At 35.5% G+C, this 15016-nt stretch overlaps 1 protein-coding gene across 3 annotated transcripts in view; it reads left to right on the top strand.

Annotated features, from left to right (window-relative positions):
* Window positions 1-15016, top strand: part of Ppp3ca (protein phosphatase 3 catalytic subunit alpha) — a 328874-nt gene that overhangs the window by 223773 nt on the left and 90085 nt on the right. The gene's annotated exons all lie outside the window — the stretch shown is intronic.

Genomic DNA, 15016 nt, shown 5'->3' on the forward strand with positions numbered 1-15016 from the left:
ACAAAATTCACAAAAGCTGGATTTTTCCCCATTTCTGAAATGATGTTGGCAGCGTCATCTTAACTGCAAAACCTCAAGGGATAGATATTTCTCTTGGCTTCAGCCAGCCTCTGGTGGCCCCGGATCTTCTTCCTTTCCTGACTTCAACACTTTACTCAGCCTCCATCTCTACATAGCCTTTCTACCCTGTCAGTATTCATATTTCCCTCTCCTAATAACTTGTATCTGATCATGGCTCACTCTAGAGTATGACCTCACGTTATCCTGATTACATCTGCAGAGATCTTATTTCCGAATTAGTCATAGTGTGGATACAGAGGTTGTAACCTCAGCTTATCTATTAGCCTGCACAGTTCAACTTGTAATCTCAAGAGTACTAATATAAAAATCAAGAGGTTGGTATGTCCCAGTAACAAGGAGAGGATATTGATGTGATGGGCAGGGAGGTAGGAGATTTAATGGTGGGGGTGCATGGAGATTTCACAGGTGAGTGGTCGTTAGGTGTTTCTTGGGCCAGATAACACAGCAGAAACCAAACCTCAAGGTAGGGATAGCAAAATTTCAGGACCTCACAGAAGGGAAAGTAGACCACTTATGGGAGGAAAGTAGGGTAATGAACAGGTTCCCAAGACAAGAGCTATGGGCCTACCTGTAGTTAGCACTATGAAGCTTGTTCATTTGGGGAAGTTTCCTTAAGCACACAATAAATTTTGTTTTGACAGCTTCTGGGTGCTAAGATAGCTTTAGTAAGTAGGCTTTGTACAAGCAGTACTGTGTGGATTTTAGTTGTCTGGCCAATTTCCAATGCAGATAGTTAAATTTTACTTACACAAGATATTTTTGAAGTCTCCTAGGGATGAGAAAGTGTTTATTTTCTAGTCTAAACATTTAAACAATCTCTTCTGTTTAGCTGTCTTTGGTGGACTATTATGAGATTGTCATTTGTAAAGTGTTTAAAGATTCTGTGACTAAAGGTACATCATAAATAGAGGTTTATTACAATAATCTAATGTGTCTGCACTAATAATATTTCGAGAGCAAACAGTCTTGATATCTCAAGTAGATAATTACAGCTTCAAAAAATAAGGAATATCACTGAACTATTAAGAGACTCTCTATTGTATCTTGGTCAAGAAATCTTTTGTAAATACCAAATTAATGACAACTGTGGAAAAAGAAATATGGAAAATGTATTTAACATAGAATTTTCTAATCCTTATAGGAATTTGAATCAAGGAAGATTAGATCATCCCTTAAGTGGGTTTTTATATAGTTGTTTCCTTTCCAGTTTTCCATGCCTTCCTAACACTCGATCTTTGTATGAAAACTGCTGCCATATTCAGAGACATGAGTCATGGTGCTGAAAATGTTTTCACCATATTTTAGACATCACAGGATATGGTAGAAGAGTTGTCTCTTGGAAGTTACAATTTTAACATTCTAAGACATGACCTTCCACGGTGGTTCATTACACAAACTAATTTAGCTCATGAACTAGGTTAGCAGACCCCTCAATACCTGAAGTTTATTTTCCACTGTGTGTTTACCTACACTCTCTATTCTCCCCTGATGTATGTACATATATTTCCTGTGCAAAAGGATGCTCAGAATAACAAAGCCTATGCCAGTGGAGTGAGAAGACAGTAAGGAGTAAATGACTTTCCAAGAAGAATGGCTTCAGATAACCTAAAGAATACAATGTTATATTGGTTGATCGAAGTCTGTGGTATAAACAAGCTATCATGACTGTCCCATAATTGGTAAAGAGATAGTTAATGTTCAGCTGTGTTACTCAGCTTTTCAGGCCCATACTGTTATAGTGAGAACTTAGACACTGTAACCAATGTACTAAAATGGTTCTACAAAAGACCTTTAAGATAAACAGAAGTAAAAAAAAAAAAAAAAAAAAAGTGTTTATTTTGAGCTAGAATCTCACTGTAGCCCATTGTGACCAGCAACTCATTTTGTAGGCCAGGCTGGCCTTCAACCTCATGGAAATCCTCCTACCTCAACCTCTCCAGGGTCAGGATGATAGAAATGAGCCAGCACATCTGGAATGTGTGTGTGTGTTATGTACATAACCCTATGTGTGGTTATTGCCTGAAATGGTTTTCCCTGTCCTGTTGGTAATATGCTTTGCTTCAGCACTGGCCAGTCAGAGTATGCAAATCACTTGGTTCACATTGTAACTAGTGTTGGTTGGCTAAGTTTCCCTATAAATAGTGGGTCTACCTCCTAAGTAAGTAAAATAGCAGCGTGTGATTAGAAAATTTCTTTAAGTTGTCTGAATTACAATCAGTGTGCATAATGGAGAAGATAAAACGAAAGTGTAAAAGGAAGCTGGTAGGAGTGAGAGAGGTAAGAGACTTTGTTTAAACCAAGATCCCTTGTCCCTGAAGAGTGGTTATATTACTTAGCTAAATTTTCTGATACAAAAAAAATTCTTCATAGTATTTGTGAATTGCAAAATGTATGAAGATCTTAGGAGCAGACGCCTCCTATGGCTTAAGATTCTGTGATATCTTATTTGCCCCCTTATATATAAACAAATATTTAGGTCTATTTGTTGGCTTTGATGAACTCAATGTCTAATTTAAAAACATAAATGCTTTGTTTCATTTTAAACACAATAATCTGTAATAGTTGTATATAATATTTTAGGAACTATGAATGTTCAGCAACCTTGCATTTAATAATGAGTATTAATAGATTCTCTAAGTTATGGAAACTTTAAAGCATGGTAAAAGCTATGCTGTCTGGCACAATAGCACAAGTATAATATCTGTGTAGCATGTTCACATGAGTTTAATTTTAAATATTTTAGCAGTTATTTTTTCTGGTTTGTTATAATTGCATGAAAAGAAGTAAATAAGGAAACAATTCCATCTGGCTTGTACTTTGCATCTAGTGTTGTAAAACTGACTCCATCAGCTTCTCATCACCTCACATTAAGGAAGGTAAAATATAAAACACAGTATTCAAACCCCACTAAGCACAGGCTGATGCAGTGATATTTAACACAGAATGTTGTCAACATATATTAAATGGAAGGAACAGTTACGTAGAACCATGATAGGGATAGCAGAGTTACCTTGTGTTGAATTACTGACCTGTGCCAGTTTATACAGCCTTATTGCTCGAGTCTTCTGCTTTACTTATTGTGGTAGGTGTGAGTGTCCTTATTCTACAAATTATGAAATTAAGGCTTAAAAAGTCAGAGTGACTTGTCAGAGGTGAGAAAGAATATATTTCTTGCCCAAATTCCTTCCCCAGCATCTCTGGATGTAGTTTAAACTTTCTAGTTTGGATGATAAGGCCCTGTTATCTCCCTGATGTGAATCTTCACATGCGTCACCCCTCTTCCTTCCTCACCTATGCTCCAAGTTTACAGAGCTTTCACCTCCTAATATTTTTCAAGTTATTTCTTCTAGGAGCAATATTCTCTGCTCTGAGCAATATTCCTATCCCCCCATTTATCTCTGATTCTGTTTCATTCTATGGGTTTAGGCTATCTACATAGTAATTAATTCAGATGTTATTTTATCAGAGTACTGATTATCTGCAATCATTCTGTTACATTCTTAGTACATAATACAATTAGATATTTTAAGAACATCATGAGCATTTACTGAGTCAGGGTAGAGATGAATGACGTCACATTTTGTTTAATTTATAATTGTCATATAAAAGTTTAAGAACATTGTTTGGCCTGTTATATCTTTTCATACTGCCAGATTTTATAATACCAGACCTCATTGTCTATGAAAGTATTAATTCAATTTATTATGATACTTGATCTCATTGTCTTGTGACTGTTACTATCTATCACTGAATGTCCACACACCTGCCAGATTTATCTTCTTAAACATTGCTGTGATTGTTCTTGAATACCTCAGGCTACCACCCAAAGTTATTCATCATAATTTAATGTTACTTTCCTACTCTAATATATCTCCTGTCACTTCATATATATTCTCTAATCAATCCAACTTTTTTTTTCCCCCAATCTACTTATTTTGGTTCATTTGGACCTTTCTGCTTGCCTAAAGGTTACCTCCTCTTCTCGCTGCAAGCCACTTCCCTCTTGTTAAGTCACCTTGATAATGCCACCCAACCCTCATTTTTCATAGTCTGATTTTCTAAGTCTTAATATTAGTACTATTGTAAAACCAGTTCTAAGAAGGAGATTCTACCTCTAACATGCACACATGCATGTGCACAAAAGTACACACAAAGAAACATATCTAATATGAAAGGAACTCTAAAGTAAAAGTAAAACTTTCTGTAGTAAGGACCCCTAACATTCCCTGGTCCTCCTCACTTCTACAGGGCACATCTGAAGGCTTGCAGGATCTTTGCCTGGCCTTGCTTTTAGCAAGGGAAAGGAACAAAATAGGTCTAGATGACTCAGTATTATGGGAAGGAACGGTACTTAACTCAGAAACAGAAGGAAGGCATTATGACTGCCTAGCTAACTCCAGCACACAATGTAGACCTTGGCCATCCACAGTTCACATGTTCTAGGGCCACAGAGGAAAGTGTGTGAGCAACATTTCATTCTTATGAAAGGCCAGATGAGCAGCCACTGGCATACTGAAGTAGCACTTGCTCTCAACTCTGAGAAGTCTACATATGTCATGCGTATTCTGTGTCTCTGAAGAGCATTTGTTAAATTTCTACCCCTTTCTCTAATATTACACATAAAAATTACTTTACATCTGTTTGTCGTTCTACCAGTTTGAACAACTGTTTTTTACTTTTTTATAAGCTCCCAATTTATATTTCTTTTTTAACATTTTTTATTTATTTATGAAAAGAGATAGTAATTAGACACACATCAGGGCCTTCCTACCATTGCAAATAAACTCCAGACTCATGTGCCACTTTGAGTATCTGGCTTTACAAAGGGCACTGGGGAATTGAATTTAGGCCAATACACTTTGCAACAAGTGCCCCCAACAGCTAAGTCACCTCCTCAGACATCCCAATTTATATTTTTAAATATTTTATTTATTTGCAAGCATATATATGTATATATGTATACACACACACACAAGCATATGGAGAAAGAGAGAGAGAGAATGGACATGTCAGGGCCTGTAGCCACTGCAAACAAGCTCCAGATGTATGCACCACTTTGTGCATCTGGCTTTATGTGGAATTAAACCTGAGTCATTAGGCTTTGCTGCATGCACCTGAAATGCTGAGCTGTCTCTCCAGTCATATGTATGTGCATATATGTATAAGTGTGTGTGTGTGTGTGTGTATGTATGTACATATACATACATATACATACACACACACACACACACACACACACACACACACACAGACAGACATAGATATAATTATGGGAATTTTTTCTCTGAAATGAGCCCTCTGTATAGAATACCATGCTATAGAAGAAATTGAACATTTTTTAATAAAAGTAATTTCACAGTAGTGATAAGACTAGTAACAGACTTATATTGCAAAAATAGTGTATGTGTGTGTATGTGCATGTGCATTTATACATGTAATAACGAATATATTGTATTTTTATAAAACACATTTGGTTAATAGAGAAAATGCAAGGAATTATGTTTATTTTGTAATATAGGTCAATAAGGAAATGTAATTTGAAGTTATGTGGTTTTATAAAACAAGTTTTGTCCATAATAAAGAGCAGTTTACTGATTTAAGAAACATATAATCATCAACATGTTATCATCAATCTGTATTCTTGTCAAGGGAAGAGAAAGAGTTGACTGTCAGTTTTGATCAGTCTTTAGGAATTCAAATACATAACCAACATTATCATTTTAATTGATGAAAATTCAACTAAATTTAAAGTGAATCATAAGTTATGATAATTTATCAGCAGAATTTTGTATTTTCCCAACACCTGCATTAATTTACCATGATTACTCAATTCATATGCTACATATAACATGTTAGGCAAGTATAACTTTGCATGATTATGTATTTTCTATATGCTGAAGAAACAAGAAACATAAAACCAGATTCTCACTTAAGTTGGAGAGAAACAAAAATGTATATAACCAATGTACTAAGATTTTGTGGCTACAATGATTTAAGTCAGTTTATGAAAGGATGGCTCATTTTTTCCTAAATATGATCAAAATTATATCACTGTAATATCTAACATACCCCATAAGATTGTATGTTTTTCAAATGAATGATCATTAGTCTGACATGGGAACTTGAGAAATTCTAGTACAAGTTCTCAATTTGTTAACATTTTTCTGTCTTTGGATAAGCAAAATACTTCCATTCACTTTCTTTATACAATTTGAAATATCAAAATGTAAACACCATTGCTGTAATTAACTATATTTATAATTGAACAATTTTAAAATATATATGCTATGGCTTCTTAATAAATTTGATTGATGGCAGACTGTTAATGAAATGATTTGTTCTGTAAGACATTAACAGAATACTTAAGACTTAAGGTCATAGTTTTTTTAAAAAATATTTATTTGAGAGAGAGAGACATAGAAAAGAGACTGAATGAATATGGGTATGCCCGGGTCTGCTGCTACCTCAGATGAACTGCAAATGGATGTACCACTTTGTATGCTTGGCTTTATGTGGCTATTGGGAAATGGAACCCAGGCTGTCAGCCCTTTTAAGCAAGTGCCTTTAACCATTGAGCCATCTCTCCAGCCTAAGGTTTTCGACTGTAAACTAACTATGCCCAGAAGTTTCCTGAGAGAAGGAAAAATGATGACATCAGGTAGATAGTACTTTCCAAAAGTAATTTTTTGTATGTTTTTCTTTTTTTCCTCAACTGCTTTTTTAAGCCTTCTTGAAATCCTGAGTCCTGTCTTACTGGCCAAGGACAATGTAGCACACACACTCAGGCAGTCAGTCCAGGTGTTGCTTCTTCCCCATTTCAATGTCCCATTTTTGCTGCATATGTCATACTCCAATGAGTTATTCATTTACTTATGTGAAACAATAGTTCTGTTATTTCTACATAGAGACAAATAAATGAAATGTAATTCAAAGAAAATTATTTAGAATTAAGAAACAGACATGATGGGGCTGGAGAGATGGCTTAGTGGTTTAGGCACTTGCTTGCAAAGCCTAAGGACCCTTCATTCTGCATTACCCACTTAAGGCAGATGAATATGGTGGCTTGTGCATCTGGAGTTCCTTTGCAGTGGCTAGAGGTCCTGGCATGCCCATTCTCTCTCCCCACCCCACCATGTTTGTGTGCATCTCCCTAATAAGTATACAAAAATAAATAAAATGAAAGGAACAGGCATGTTACATTTGTCCCAATTATTTTTCAGTTAATATATTTTCCTTAGTGGCTTTCGAATTAATGCCATCAAATATGTCTCAACTTTGAATTGATTTTATTGGACATTTCCCTATTTTCTAAATTAAAGCAGAGTAATTGGTACATATTTGTAGGGTGGAGTATAATACATTTATAGTAATCATTTCAGAATTAAAAATTCAGTTTTCATCAGTTTCCAACCATGTCATATAAACAAGTGAACTCATTTTTACTGAGGAGTGGTAGCATATGGCCAGTTTCATAGTCTTTTAGGTACTGCCTTTCAGCAGTAGGACAAGTAGCTTCTCAAGTGCGTAGACATACGTGGAGTTGTCACCTTGAAGTCACAACAAAATAAACCCTTCTAACACCCTTCTGCTTGTAATTGCCAAATCAGTAACACACATGTAGAGCTTACAGTCCTCTTATTAATCGCTTACTTTGAAATTTTAAATTAAAAAATAATTCTTGGGCTGGAGAGATGGCTTAGTGGTCTAGCACTTGCCTGTGAAGCCTAAGGACCCCGGTTCAAGGCTAGGTTCCCCAGGACCCACATTAGCCAAAAGCACAAGGGGGTGCACATGTCTGGAGTTGGTTTGCAGTGGCCAAAAGCCCTGGTGCACTCATATTCTGTCTCTCTCTCTCTGTGTCTCCCTTTCTCTTTCTCTCTGTCACTCTCAAATAAATAAATAAGAATGAACAAAAAAAAAATTAAAAAAAACAATAATTCTTAAAATTGCCACATTTTAGGAAAATCATGAATAAAAAAAGTTGACCTGTTCTTTTCCATAGTCAGAGGATTTTTAACTAAGTTTTGTAGAACAAAGAACCTTTTTTATTTCTTCCTTTTCTTTTGTTTCTTTCTCTCTGTCTTTTTTTTTTTTTTTAACTACTTGGTCAAATGCCTTGCATTTCTTTTTCTTTACTATGTCACTTCCAGCTTTTGAAACATCACTACTATTTCCACAGCCATGGAACAGAGTGGCCTTGTAAATGAGCTTTGCTGAAAAACAAAATAAGACTAACTGGAAACTGTCATGGGCCACCCACTAAAGGACTGGCAATATTGCCAAAGCCATTTGGATTTATTGCACTCTCAGAATAGAATGAAATTGTACAGAATGAGACCAAGTCTATTTGACATTATCCATATGTGATAGCATACATTCGCTTAGAAAGGGGGAAGACCACAGATTGATTTTCTTGAGTTTTATTTATGGCTATGTGAGTATAGACAGGCCATTTATCTATCTAAACTTTGCAGAACTTTCAGAATCTTTCTTATGTATCTACATTCTTTGGGATATGCATCCTTCTACCTAGCTTTTGAGTTATCAGTACATATATTCTAAGCCTTTTACTCCCTTATGTTATTATTTTAATCCAATATATCAGCTTTCAGATGCTTTATAAATGAGCCAGCTGAAGCCTTCTATATAGAATAAATATTCTGACCCAGTTATCCAAATGGTAATTACAGAGCAAGGTGGTGCAAATCTTATAAAACATTTACTAAAAAAGAATGGAATGTGAATTTGCAGAGGAGGAAACCAGGAAAAGCAGATTGAAAAAGTCCGTGCATCCCATGGATAGCAGAGGCTGCTTCAGGGAGATTGAATTGGAAAGTAATGAAGAGAGAGGCCAGCTTATTGTCGAAGGTAAAAGAAGCAGACTGCACAATAAAAACAAACCCAACAATCTAAGAGCACAGTCCTGATGCAGGTGCTCAGTAGTGGGCTGCAGAGATAGAGGGGGTAGCAAACCTTTGTTAGGTCATTGGTGTTATGGGTACTTAACGTAAGTGATATGACCAGCTGGTTTCGCTGTGACCCTTCATGGAAGGTGCTGTTTTATGTTGTTCTCTACCAATGAGACAAAAATGTGGAGATGAGCTTATTTCTCCAGGGTCAGTCATTTAACTGCTTAGGTGCTAGAGTTTGTCTGGGAAACCAAGCTGTCTAGCATAAAAGTCTATTCTTAGCCACAGCTCTTTATTCCTTCCCAGTGGATTAAAAAAGCACATTCAGGAAAAAGCAGAAAGATGTGACAAAAGAATGCTGTTGTCAAGGTGAACACAGACTTCATCATTATAACTATTATTTTATTAATCTAGAAAGATAGCCTTGGCCCTCAAACTAGGTGGAGTGTGGTGAGTCCATCTTTCACAGAGTTCCTGTGGGTATAGAACCTGAGTTACTGTTTCTAAAAGTGAAGAATATTAGTAACTTATCAAGGAAAACTTGAAGAGTTAAGATGTACTAGCAAACTTATGTTTATTTGGCTCAAATTGTATCAACTCTTAGTGTTTATCTGATTCTCCTGATTGAATAATGAGGACAAGGAGTCAGTGGCCTGCAGAGAGAAGATACATTTACATATCAAATGGCAAGTAGTTCCCAAGACACATAAACAGTGAGGACCTAATGTAAATGTTACCCTGGGTATTGTTCATACTTATTTGTGATTTATATAATTCCCCAATGGCACCTTGAGCCTTTACTAATTCTTTGTTTTTATTATATACTAGACTTGAGCTGAAATGGACCATTGGTGTAACAGATAAAACAAATATACCCTTACTTAGTAAATTTAAGTTTCTCTGGAAAGCAGTCTTTTTTAACATTCAATCCTTACAGGACTGTTGGGGGAGACCTACTGCAAATTAAGGAAGATTCATCATTATGATTGTACAAAGATAAATGTAGGCTGGAGGAATGGCTTAGCAGTTAAGGCATTTTCCTGCAAGGCCAAAGGACTTAGTTTCGATTCCCCAGGACCCACATTAGCCAGATGCTTAAGGGAGCGCGTGCATCTGGAGTTTGTTTGCAGTGGCAAGAGGCCTGGGAGCACCCATTCTCTCACTTTCTCTCCCTTTTCTGTCAAACAAATAAATAAAAATTATTTTAAAAAAAGATAAATGTATCATTCAGTAATGTACTTAGCCATTGCTTAGGATACACTGTGGATAGAATATTGATGTTGTATTTGCTTGTTCATTCTATCAAATAGTTTATAAGTACAGATTATTGGATATCTTTCTGTCTGATTTCATTTAAAATTGAATAAAATTGATACTTATGAAAGTATTGAAATATTGATCCATGGATTATTGCAACTTTTATAACAACATCATATTCTTCTCATGGTTTTTTTCATTTGCCTTGTTCTGTTTCTCATTAATATTAACTACCTTCATAAAACCTATTCATAAAGAAATGAAGTTTGAAATTACTATTAATAATCTTCACTGACAGTATTGTGATTTAATTTGATTTTTTTAGCTTTTTCTTTTAAAATTCTTAAAATTTATTTAGGAAATTTTAATTTAATTTATGGATTTTTGTTATTGTTGAAAATTATTAAATCAGCATGAGCTGGTTAAGAATTTATTGTTGTTTTCTATAAAGTTCTAAGAACAACTAAAAAATAATACTCACTTTGTATATTCATTACTTTGAATTATACCTTTTATGAATTAGATCATTGTTTTTAGATTGTTTGGCTTGTAGTTAATGAAGTTTATTGGATATAAGCAAACTGTAATACAATTCCAGTGTTACCCATATCTCAGTAATTGCATGGTTTCTAAAACTTACGCATTCTGGTAATAAAATATTTGTATGTAGGCTGGCTGCTTAGCTCTAGAACTTATCATAATCTAAACACTGCTGAAGCTTAAATTATCAGGAAAAAGACAGATGTACCCACTTTAGTTAACCCCTAACATATTCTCTGCATGCAAAGTCTTTCTCTGAAAAATTACAGATTTTGGAACAAAGTTCTGACAGACAAAATATTCAAAAATAAAAACAAGTAAGTCTAATAGATTAATGCTTATTGTTGAGAATTAGACATAATGTTAGTTCCCTAACATTAAGACCTCTGTTGTCCTTTGAAAATTGGTAAATGGAGAAATTATTACGTGAAAGCCACTTAGCTGAAAAGGAGAGTGAACTAAAAGTGAAAATTGCTCAATAACTCATTCATGTCTTTTCTAGAGGAAAAATTATGATGTTGGTTCAGTATGAACTGGAAAATCTTGAAGAAGTTATTCTACTTCATGCAGGTCTTCCAAGATGATAAAAGTCAGTGTTTTGGAGGAACCTAACGGTCTTTTCAGAAAAATAAATAGTGAGTCAAGAAGTAAAAGCACTTGTCTTGTAAATCACAGTACTGCTTTAGGCATGCCAAACTATTTTGAATATATGTTTTTAAATTTTTATTTATTTATTTGAGAGTGACAGACACAGAGAGAAAGACAGATAGAGGGAGAGAGAGAGAATGGGCGCACCAGGGCTTCCAGCCTCTGCAAGCGAACTCCAGACGCGTGCGCCCTCTTGTGCATCTGGCTAACGTGGGACCTGGGGAACCAAGCTTTGAACTGGTCCTTAGGCTTCATACGTAAGCGCTTAACCGCTAAGCCATCTCTCCAGCTCATGCCAAACTATTTTGAAATACCCATCCAGTAATATTTTATCTTTTAATCTGTAATTTATCTTTTATTGTTTGATAATTTATATATGTATGTGCATGTGTATCTATGTGTATGTGTGTTACCCTGTATCTTGACATCCTAATTTATATAAACTGTCTTGTTAGTAGAACTCCAGTACATTATGAAAGTTTTATTCATTGTGAACAAGAAGTTGACTCCGTCGTTTTCTTTGATAAGTTTCCTTTTTATGGGCAAGTAAATATGGTCCAAAGTGTATGCCTATGCACTGACTTGGAGCTGTTGCAAGTACTCTTATCTGAAAGCGTTTATTTTACATCCCATTTATTTTGTGCCTTAGATTCAGAATGACATTTTTATCAGAGCTTTTTCAAGTTATCAGTTCCATGGCAGTATTTGTTGTCATCATTATGTGTCCAAGACTGTGTTGGTTTATATTTTTTCTAATGCTATAACGTATTTGCCAATAAAAGCTTAGAAACAAAGGAATCTTTAAAATACTAAATTATGATGTGGGAATTCTTATTTGCATACCTAACACATATATAACTATGGTTCTTAGTTTGAACACTTAGCCCTTGTTTTCAAAGGGCAACAGCACCTCTCTGCCCAGGAGATGCAGGGCAAATGCTGAGTCCTAGTCAGTTAGCTCACCAACTTTCCATCCCACCTTGTTATTAAAGCTGCATCTTTGGAGATTCTCAAATAGCACCAAGGAATTTATCCTTTCAGAAGCTCCCCATGCCAGGTGAGGTGAGCACCAGGATGCTTGTAGATCCCGCACTGGCTCCAGTATCCTGGACTCTGTTTAGAATTCTACGATCAAAGACTTAATATGGCTAGGCTCTCAGATAAGTTGTAGGCGTTTGGCTTCCACCATGGTGAACTACAAACTCTTCATACTATCAGTCAGTCCTAAGGGAACCTCAAACCCTCTGATTTCTGGTGAATGCACACAGTGAACATGACCCAGGCCTCTGTGTGTGTGTGTGTGTGTGTGTGTGTGTGTCTATGATACATTGACAAGACTACAAATTATCCATAGTCCAGTGGGGAGAGTCAGAGAAGAAACAAGTTGGCAAATAAATCTACCGGATAATTCTTGAAAATGTTAAGAACTGTGCAGAAAATAAAACAAAGGAGTGGCTTGGAGCATGAGTTTGGGAAGTGGAAGCTCCTTTACATAGCGTGGTCAGGAAAGGATTTCTTGCACCTCCGTCATGAAAAGGAGGCAGCCAGGAAAAACTCTGACGAAGGGGGGAAAAAAAGCTTAAACATTGGCCTGAAAAACACACACACAAAAAAAACCTTGGCCTAAAAAATTTCAATGGTCTTGAAAATCCTTAAATGTCTTAATAAAAGATCTCTATTTTTCAGTCTTGCTTTATTTGAGTTTCTGTTGCCTTTGATTGTGCTTCAAGTTCTTTAGATATAATTATGTGTGCAAGTTATTTTTCTTTACTGACTAATGTCATAATATCATGGTTCGTGCTGTAAAAGCATGATCCTGAATTGTGAGGTAAAGCTGTTGATAGCAACTGGATTTCAGAGTGTTTGGTTTTCTGTGACTGATATATAGACTGATATATAGTAGTATGTCATTAAATCATGGTCTAACAATTGCAGTTATCTCTTAAGTCAATATTATTTCTTTTTACCAGTTATTATAGGAAAGAAGAAGAGCTTAATTTTCTCTTCATACATAATTACATTCATCATAACACACTTCGATACTCCAACAGAAGAAAAAAATACAGTTTTTTCATGGTGTAAGACAGAACCTGCCTGTTTATATTTTTATGATAATTGTTCAACTAAGCTATAGTTATGTTAATTGCTAAAGTCTTTCCTTACCTGTAGTCTAGAAAACTGAATAAAGATCTGTATATTTTTGTCACTAACATGATAAAGTAAAAATCAATTATTCTGGAATTTTCAGTCATGGCCAGGAACTGAGACACAAGTGTTCTACATAACTACCTTTTCTTTGTCATCTTTGAGTTAAAACATAGACAAGTATAAAGATCCTATAGCTTGAGAGATATTTCTCTCAAGTTTTGTGATAATAACCATACTACCTATACTATCAAATGATGAATCACTTAAAAATGAATTATTTTAATTTGTTATCTAATATGTCATGAAGAATATTGTAAATGTAATAATAGCTGAACCAATTTAGTTTTTAAAATAGATTTTTTTCTTTTACATTTTCTTGCATTACATGTCCAGCCCTCCTTGTACTTTCTGGCTTTATGTTTTGTTGTTTTGAGACAGGGTTTCTTCTTTATTGGATTGCCAGGCCAGTTTTGATCTCATTGTAGTCCAGGAAGACCTTGGATTTACAATTTTCCTCTTCCTTCAGCCTCCTGAGTAGCTGGGGTTGCAGGCATGAACCACTAGATCAGACTATGTTGTAAGTGTTCACAGTTGTTTGTGGAGCTCCCAACTACTCATGATGGTTGCCCCAGACCATGCTTGGCAGTGTGTGACCCAAAGTGCTTACTACTCTTTCTTTCTTTGACCTTGATCAAGGTAGTCCACACTTCATAAGGGAGAATATGCTGCTGTATCTCAAATCCCAAATTCCTGTGTCATTTAGATAAAGAAGAGATTGTAGAATAATGAGAAAAATAAAAATATGCTGGTCTATAAAGACTGAACTGGGATTTTCTTTCAAGAAAGAAAGGACATGCTTTTGAAATGTCCAGAATATTTCTTACTCAGTGAGGGGAGAGGTTTTGGATCTGGAAACTAACTAGGAAATATGTACATTACCACCGATGGGCCCTTGTTACTTAAATCCCTTTTGTAGGTCATGATTTCAAAGAAGACATTCTAAAACAGTGCCCACGTACACCTCTTTCATGCTTCTAGATCCAGAGTTCTGATTAACTATCCTAAAGTCAAAAATAAATGGGATTTTACACAGATTGTTAACTCCATTGTTTGTCAGTAGCCTCTTTGGTACATATTTCTTGTCAAATTCTGCCTGAGAAATAATGAAATTTAAAACTTAATAGTGATCAAGTAAAGAATGTGTTAAGGTCTTTTATGGCCCACTAAGTGCTCCTGGAGCAACTACATTGTGCCCATTATTTAGCAAAATATTTTCTAAAATATTATTTATTTATTTGCAAGCAGATTAAGAGAGAAAGAGAGACAGACAGACAGAGACAGAGAGACAGAGATTGGGCATGCCAGAGGCTCTAGCCACTGAGAATGAAGTCCAGATGCATGTGCCACTTTGTGCATCTGGTTTTATGTGGGTA

Source organism: Jaculus jaculus, chromosome 2 (genome assembly GCF_020740685.1).
Source record: "Jaculus jaculus isolate mJacJac1 chromosome 2, mJacJac1.mat.Y.cur, whole genome shotgun sequence".
NCBI lineage: Eukaryota > Metazoa > Chordata > Mammalia > Rodentia > Dipodidae > Jaculus > Jaculus jaculus.